This window comes from Arachis stenosperma, chromosome 6 (genome assembly GCF_014773155.1).
Source record: "Arachis stenosperma cultivar V10309 chromosome 6, arast.V10309.gnm1.PFL2, whole genome shotgun sequence".
NCBI classification, from domain to species: Eukaryota; Viridiplantae; Streptophyta; class Magnoliopsida; order Fabales; family Fabaceae; genus Arachis; species Arachis stenosperma.
In genome coordinates, this window is record NC_080382.1 from 58,865,724 (window position 1) to 58,874,847 (window position 9,124).

Genomic DNA, 9,124 nt, shown 5'->3' on the forward strand with positions numbered 1-9,124 from the left:
CACCTGATTGGGAGTTAAACGCCCAAACTGGCATAAAAGCTGGCGTTTAACTCCTAGGAGAGTCTCTACACGAAAATGCTTCATTGCTCAGCCCAAGCACACACCAAGTGGGCCCGGAAGTGGATTTTTATGTCATTTACTCATCTTTGTACACCTTAGGCTACTAGTTATCTATAAGTAGGACCTTTTACTATTGTATCTAGAGACTTTGGTAGCTATCTTCATTTTATGCTATCTTAGATCATTGGGAGGCTGGCCATTCGGCCATGCCTAGACCTTATGCTTATGTATTTTCAACGGTGGAGTTTCTACACACCATAGATTAAGGTGTGGAGCTCTGCTGTACCTCGAGTATTAATGCAATTACTATTGTTCTTCTATTCAATTCCGCTTGTTCTTTGTCCAAGATATCACTTGTTCTTCAACTTGATGAATGTGATGATCTGTGACACTCATCATCATTCTCACCCATGAACAAGGTGACTGACAACCATTCTTGTTCTACAAGCATGCGAGGCTTAGTGAATATCTCTTGGATTACTGATACACGATGCATGGTTGATCGCCTGACAACCGAGTGCTCGCCTGACAAACGAGCCAGCCATTCCGTGAGATCAGAGTCTTCGTGGTATAGGCAAGAACTGATGGCGGCATTCAAGAGAATCCGGAAGGTCTCACCTTGTCTGTGGTGTTCTGAGTAGGATTCAATGATTGAATGACTGTGACGTGCTTCAAACTCCTAGCAGGCTAGGGCGTTAGTGACAGACGCAAAAGTATCAATGGATATTATTCCGGCCTGAACGAGAACCGACAGATGATTAGCCTATGCTGTGATAGAGCATCAGGGACGTATTTTCACTGAGAGGATGGGAGGTAGCTGCTGACAACAGTGAAACCCTACACGAGCTTGCCATGGAAAGGAGTAAGAAGAATTGGATGAAGGCAGTAGGAAAGCAGAGAGACGGAAGGGAAGGCATCTTCATACGCTTGTCTGAAGCTCTTACACCAATGATATACATAAGTATCTCTATCTTTATCTTTATCTTTATGCTTTATTCGTTTATCACTATACCCATTTGAGTCTGCCTGACTGAGATTTACAAGATGACCATAGCTTGCTTCATACCACCAATCTCCGTGGGATCGAACCTTACTCACGTAAGGTTTATTACTTGGACGACCCAGTGCACTTGCTGGTTAGTTGTGCGAAGTTGTGTTTATGCCATGGTATTGAGCACCAAGTCTTTGGAGCCATTACTAGGGATTGTTTATGTTTTGAAAAGTATTGATCACAATTTCGTGCACCAAGTTTTTGGCGCCGTTGCCGGGGATTGTTCTTGTGTATGGACAACTGACGGTTCATCTTGTTGCTTAGATTAGGTATTTTTTTTCGAAATTTTTGAAGATGAATTCTAGAGTTTCATGATGATTTGTTGAAGTCTGGCTGGCTGAGAAGCCATGTCTAATCTCATTGGACCGAGGTTTCAACTTATCATCACAAGAGCTTGTTGATTTTCATCAATCTTGCTTTTGGAGCAGTGATCTGCTAAGGCTTGGCTGGCCTTTGGCCATGTCTAGTGTTTTGGACCGAAGCTTTCTTTGAAAGCTTGGCTGGCTGTGAAGCCATGTCTAATTCCTGGACCGGAGTCTTAGACTAGCATTGCACTGATTCCTGGAATTCTCATTAAGAATTTTGATATCTTTTTCCACTTAATTTTCGAAAAACACAAAAAAAAAAATTTACAAAATCATAAAAACCAAAAATATTTGATGTTTCTTGCTTAAGTTTAGTGTCTCATCTTAAGTTTGGTGTCAATTGCATGCATTAATTCATGTGTCTTAATGGTCTTCAAGTAATTCTTGATGATTTTCGGGTTCTAATCTTTGAATTCAATTGACTTGAGTGTTTTGTGTGTCTCATATGCATTCTCATTAGTGTCAGTAGTATACAAACTGCTAAGTTTGGTGTCTTGCATGCATTGTTATTTCATTCTTGTTGCATTTTGATTATTAAAAAAATCCAAAATATTTTTTAAAGTGTGTCTTTTCAAGTCAATAATACAAGAATTGAAGATTCAGAACATGCTGCAGAGGAATTATACAGAAAAAGCTGAGCATTCAAAATGCCCAGTGAAGAAGACAGACTGGCGTTTAAACGCCAGCCAGGGTACCTGATTGGGCGTTTAACGCCCAAAAAGGGTGCATTTTGGGCGTTAAACGCCAGAATGTATACCATTCTGGGCGTTTAACGCCAGGATGGTGCTAGGGGAGAATTTTGTTTTCAAATCAATTTTTTTTCAAGTTTTCAAAGTTTTTCAAAATCAAATCTTTTTCAAATCATATTTTTTCAATCAAATGTTTTCAAAATCAATTTCTTTCCTTTTTCAAAGATACTTACTAACAATTAATGATTTGATTGAACATCTCAAATTTGTTGCCTTTTCTGTTGAGAAAGGTTTAATGTTTGAATCATATCTTTTCTTGTTAGGCAAGTCACTAATTTTCAAAATCAAATCTTTTAAAATTGTTTTCAAAACATATCTTTTAAAATTGTTTTCAAATCATATATTCTCAATCACATCTCTTTAAAACTAATCATATCTTCTTAACCTCATCTTTTTCAAAATAGTTTTCAATCAAATCTTTTTGATTTCTAATTTCAATTCCTTTTTCAAAAATCACTTGATTTCTTTCTTACTTTTATTTTCGAAAATCAATTAAATGTTTTTCAAAATGTTTTCAAAATCTGTTTAATTGAATTTTCGAAAATCTTCTTCCTCTCCTCCCACATCCTTCTATTTATGGAGTACTACTCCTTCTTAATGCACAATTCGAACTCTATCTAATCAAGTTCGAATTCTTCTATTTTTCTTTTCCTCTGACACTTCAAGGAATCTCTATACTGTGACATAGAGGATTCCACATTTTCTTTTTCTCTTCTCTTTCATATGAGCAGGAGCCGAGACAAAGGCATTCTTGTTGAAGCTGACCCTGAACCTGAGAGAACCTTGAAGCGAAAGCTAAGAGAAGCCAAGGCACAACTCTCTTTAGAGGACCTGACCGAATTCTTCAAAGAAGAAGAACACATGGCAGCCGAAAACAACAACAATGCCAACAATGCAAGGAAGGTGCTGGGTGACTTTACTGCACCTACTCCCAACTTCTATGGGAGAAGCATCTCTATCCCTGCCATTGGAGCAAACAACTTTGAGCTTAAGCCTCAATTAGTTTCTCTAATGTAACAGAATTACAAATTCCATGGACTTCCAATGGAAGATCCTCATCAGTTTTTAGCTGAGTTCTTGCAAATCTGTGACACAGTCAAGATTAATGGGGTTGACCCTGAGGTCTACAGACTGATGCTATTCCCTTTTGCTGTAAGAGACAGAGCTAGGATATGGTTGGACTCACAACCTAAAGATAGCCTGGATTCTTGGGAAAAGCTAGTCAATGCCTTCTTGGCAAAGTTCTTTCCACCTCAAAAATGGAGTAAGCTTAGAGTGGAAGTCCAAACCTTCAGACAGAAGGATGGAGAATCCCTCTATGAAGCTTGGGAAAGATACAAACAATTAATCAGAAGATGTCCCTCAGACATGCTTTCTGAATGGAGCATCATAGGTATCTTCTATGATGGTCTCTCTGAACTCTCCAAGATGCCTTTGGATAGCTCTGCTGGACGATCTCTTCATTTGAAGAAGACGCCTACAGAGGCTCAAGAGCTAATTGAAATGGTTGCAAATAACCAATTCATGTACACTTCTGAAAGGAATCCTGTGAACAATGGGACTAATCAGAAGAAAGGAGTTCTTGAGATTGATACTCTGAATGCCATTTTGGCTCAGAACAAGATATTGACTCAACAAGTCAATTTGATTTCTCAAAGTCTGTCTGGAATGCAAAATGCACCAAGCAGTACTAAGGATGCTTCCTCTGAGGAAGAAGCTTATGATCCTGAGAACCCTTCAATGGAAGAGGTGAATTACCTAGGAGAGCCCTATGGAAACACCTATAATTCTTCATGGAGAAATCACCCAAATTTCTCATGGAAGAATCAAGAGAAACCTCAACAAGGTTTCAACAATAATAATGGTGGAAGAAACAGGTTTAGCAATGGCAAGCCTTTTCCATCATCTTCTCAGCAACAGACAGAGAGTTCTAAGCAGAATACCTCTGACTTAGCAACCATGGTCTCTGATCTAATCAAAACCACTCAAAGTTTCATGAATGAAATAAGGTCCTCCATCAGAAATTTGGAAGGACAAGTGGGTCAGCTGAGCAAGAAAATTACTGAACTCCCTCCTAGTACTCTCCCAAGCAACACAGAAGAAAATCCAAAAGGAGAGTGCAAAGCCATAAACATGGCCGAATATGGAGAGGAAAGAGAGGAAGTGGACGCCACTGAGGAAGACCTCAATGGGCGTGCACCAACCTCCTTTGAGTTCCCCAATGAGGAACCATGGGAATCTGAGGCTCAAAATGAGACCATAGAGATTCCATTGGATTTACTTCTGCCTTTCATGAGCTCTGATGAGTATTCCTCCTCTGAAGAGGATGAGTATGTCACTGAAGAGCAAGTTGCTAAATATCTTGGAGCAATCATGAAGCTAAATGACAAGTTATTTGGAAATGAGACTTGGGAAGATGAACCTCCCTTGCTCACCAAAGAACTGGATGACTTGTCTAGGCAGAAATTACCTCAAAAGAGACAAGATCCTGGGAAGTTTTCAATACCTTGTACCATAGGCACCATGACCTTCAAGAAGGCCCTGTGTGACTTAGGGTCAAGTGTGAACCTCATGCCTCTCTCTGTAATGGAAAAGCTAGGGATCTTTGAGGTACAAGCTGCAAGAATCTCATTAGAGATGGCAGACAACTCAAGAAAACAAGCTCATGGACTTGTAGAGAAGGTTTTGGTAAAAATTGAAAACCAATACATCCCTGCTGATTTCATAGTCCTAGAAACTGGGAAGTGCATGGATGAATCCATCATCCTTGGCAGACCCTTCCTAGCCACAGCAAAGGCTGTGATTGATGTTGATAGAGGTGAACTAATCATTCAAGTGAATGAAGAATCCTTTGTGTTTAAGGCTCAAGGATATCCCTCTGTCACCATGGAGATGAAGCTTAAAGAGCTTCCCTCAAATCAGAGACAAATAGAGCCCCCAAAGTCAAACTCTAAGTTTGGTGTTGGGAGGCCACAACCAAACTCTAAGTTTGGTGTTGAACCCCCACATTCAAACTCTAAGTTTGGTGTTGGGAGGTTCCCACATTGCTCTGATCATTTGTAAGGCTCAATGAGAGCCATCTGTCAAGCTACTGACATTAAAGAAGCGCTTGTTGGGAGGCAACCCAATGATTATATTTTATATATTTTCTTTTGTTATTTTATGTTTTTTTGTAGGTTGATGATCATAAGAATTTACAAAATCAATGAAAAAAGCAAAAACAAAATGAAAAACAGGAAGAAAAACAGCACACCCTGGAGGAAGATGTTGCTGGCATTCAAACGCCAGTAAGCCTAGCAGTTGGGTGTTTAACGCCCAGTCTGGCACCATTCTGGGTGTTTAACGCCAGAAAGGGGCACCAGACTGGCGTTAAACGCCAGAAAAGGGCAAGAACCTGGCGTTAAACGCCAGGAATGGGCATCAGCCCGGCGTTTAACGCCAGAAATGGCTCAAAACGTGATTTTGAGCAACATTTGGTGCAGGGATGACTTTTCCTTGACACCACAGGATCTGTGGACCCCACAGGACCCCACCACCACCCTCTCTCTTCTTCCCCCATTCACCAATCACCTCAATACCTCTTCCCCAAAAACCCTTCACCTATCAAATCCCATCTTTCTCTTCACCACTCACATCCATCCTTCATAAAACCCCACCAACCTCACCCTTCAAATTTAAACCACTTTCCCTCCCAAACCCACCCATACTTGGCCGAACTCCTTCTCCCCTCTCTCCTATAAATACCCTTCTTCACTTCTTCATTTTCACACAACCTAAACACCACTTCTCCCCCTCTTTGGCCGAACACACTACCATCTCCCTCTTCCTCATTTCTTCTTCTTCTACTCTCTTTTTTCTTCTTTTGCTCGAGGACGAGCAAACCTTTTAAGTTTGGTGTGGTAAAAGCGTTGCTTTTTCGTTTTCCATAACCATTTATGGCATCCAAGGCCGGAGAAACCTCTAAAAAGAGGAAAGGGAAGGCAAAAGCTTCCACCTCCGAGTCATGGGAGATGGATAGATTCATCTCAAGGGTGCATCAAGACCACTTCTATGAAGTTGTGGCCTTGAAGAAGGTGATCCCCGAGGTCCCCTTTTCACTCAAAAAGGGTGAATATCCGGAGATCCGCCATGAGATCCGAAGAAGAGGTTGGGAAGTACTTACCAACCCCATTCAACAAGTCGGAATCTTGATGGTTCAAGAGTTCTATGCCAATGCATGGATCACCAAGAACCATGATCAAAGTGTGAACCCGGATCCAAAGAATTATCTTACTATGGTTCGGGGGAAATACTTGGATTTTAGTCCGGAAAGTGTGAGGGTAGCGTTCAACTTGCCTATGATGCAAGGAGATGAACATCCTTACACAAGAAGGGTCAACTTTGATCAAAGGTTGGACCAAGTCCTCACAGTTATATGTGAAGAGGGCGCACAATGGAAGAGAGATTCAAGAGGCAAGCCGGTTCAATTGAGAAGGCATGACCTCAAGCCCATGGCTAGAGGATGGTTGGAGTTCATTCAACGCTCAATCATTCCCACTAGCAACCGGTCCGAAGTTACTCTAGACCGGGCCATCATGATTCATAGCATCATGATTGGAGAAGAAGTGGAAGTTCATGAGGTTATAGCCCAAGAACTCTATAAAGTGGCGGACAAGTCTTCCACCTTAGCAAGGCTAGCCTTTCCTCATCTCATTTGTCACCTCTGTTATTCAGTTGGAGTTGACATAGAAGGAGATACCCCCATTGATGAGGACAAGCCCATCACCAAGAAAAGGATGGAGCACACAAGAGACCCCGCTCATCAAGAGATCCCTGAGATGCCTCAAGGGATGCACTTTCCTCCACAAGACTATTGGGAGCAAGTAAACACCTCCCTAGGAGAACTAAGTTCCAACATGGGACAACTAAGGGTGGAGCATCAAGAACACTCCATTCTCCTCCATGAAATTAGAGAAGATCAAAGAATCATGAGAGAGGAGCAGCAAAGACAAGGAAGAGACATTGAGGAGCTCCAGCACTCCATAGGATCTTCAAGAGGAAGAAAGAGCCGCCATCACTAAGGTGGACCCGTTCCTTGATTTCCTTGTTCTTTATTCTTCTGTTTTTCGAATTTTATGCTTATGTTTGTCTATGTTTGTGTCTTATGATCATTAGTGTCTTAGTGTCTATGCCTTAAAGTTATGAATGTCCTATGAATCCATCACCTTTCTTGAATAAAAACGTGCTTAATTGAAAAGGAAAGAATTGCATGAATTCTGAATTTTATAACAGTTTAATTATATTGATGTGGTGGCAACACTTTTGTTCTCTGAATGTATGCTTGAACAGTGCATATGTCTTTTGAATTTGTGGTTCATGAATGTTGGCTCTTGAAAGAATGATGAAAAAGGAGACATGTTACTGAGGATCTGAAAAATCATAAAAATGATTCTTGAAGCAAGAAAAAGCAATGAATACAAAAAAAAAAAAAAAAAAAAAAAACCGAAAAAAAGAAAAAAGAAAAAAAAAGAGAAAAAGAAAGAAAAAGAAAAGAATAAGAGTTGTGATCCAAGGCAAATAAGAGTGTGCTTAAGAACCCTGGACACCTCTAATTGGGGACTCTAGCAAAGCTGAGTCACAATCTGAAAAGGTTCACCCAATTATGTGTCTGTGGCATGTATGTATCCGGTGGTAATACTGGAAGACAGAGTGCTTTGGGCCACGGCCAAGACTCATAAAGTAGCTGTGTTCAAGAATCATCATACTTAACTAGGAGAATCAATAACACTATCTGGATTCTGAGTTCCTAAAGAAGCCAATCATTCTGAATTCCAAAGGATAAAGTGAGATGCCAAAACTATTCAGAGGCAAAAAGCTAAAAGCCCCGCTCATCTAATTAATACTGATCTTCATAGATGTTTTTGGAGTTCATTGCATATTCTCTTCTTTTATCTTATTTGATTTTCAGTTGCTTGGGGACAAGCAACAATTTAAGTTTGGTGTTGTGATGAGCGGATAATTTGTACGCTTTTTGGCATTGTTTTTAGTATGTTTTTGATATCTTTTAGTTTTTAGTATTTTTATTAGTTTTAGTTAAAATTCACTTTTCTGGACTTTACTATGAGTTTGTGTGTTTTTCTGTGATTTCAGGTATTTTCTGGCTGAAATTGAGGGATCTGAGCAAAAATCTGATCCAGAGACTCAAAAGGACTGCAGATGCTGTTGGATTCTGACCTCCCTGCACTCAAAGTGGATTTTCTGGATCTACAGAAGCCCAATTGGCGCGCTCTCAACGGCGTTGGAAAGTAGACATCCTGGGCTTTCCAGCAATATATGATAGTCCATACTTTGCCCAAGATTTGATGGCCCAAACCGGCGTTCAAAGTCACCTCAAGAAATTCCAGCGTTAAACGCCGGAACTGGCACCTAATTGGGAGTTAAACGCCCAAACTGGCATAAAGCTGGCGTTTAACTCCAAGGAGAGTCTCTACACGAAAATGCTTCATTGCTCAGCCCAAGCACACACCAAGTGGGCCCGGAAGTGGATTTTTATGTCATTTACTCATCTTTGTACACCTTAGGCTACTAGTTATCTATAAGTAGGACCTTTTACTATTGTATCTAGAGACTTTGGTAGCTATCTTCGTTTTATGCTATCTTAGATCATTGGGAGGCTGGCCATTCGGCCATGCCTAGACCTTATGCTTATGTATTTTCAACGGTGGAGTTTCTACACACCATAGATTAAGGTGTGGAGCTCTGCTGTACCTCGAGTATTAATGCAATTACTATTGTTCTTCTATTCAATTCCGCTTGTTCTTTGTCCAAGATATCACTTGTTCTTCAACTTGATGAATGTGATGATCTGTGACACTCATCATCATTCTCACCCATGAACAAGGTGACTGACAACCATTCTT

At 40.5% G+C, this 9,124-nt stretch overlaps 1 non-coding gene across 1 annotated transcript; it reads right to left on the minus strand.

Annotated features, from left to right (window-relative positions):
• Positions 1 to 3,491: 3,491 nt before the first annotated feature.
• Positions 3,492 to 3,599, minus strand: LOC130938387 (small nucleolar RNA R71). Its single transcript, XR_009069554.1, has one exon. It is a non-coding gene; the product is annotated as a small nucleolar RNA R71 (small nucleolar RNA).
• Positions 3,600 to 9,124: the final 5,525 nt, after the last annotated feature.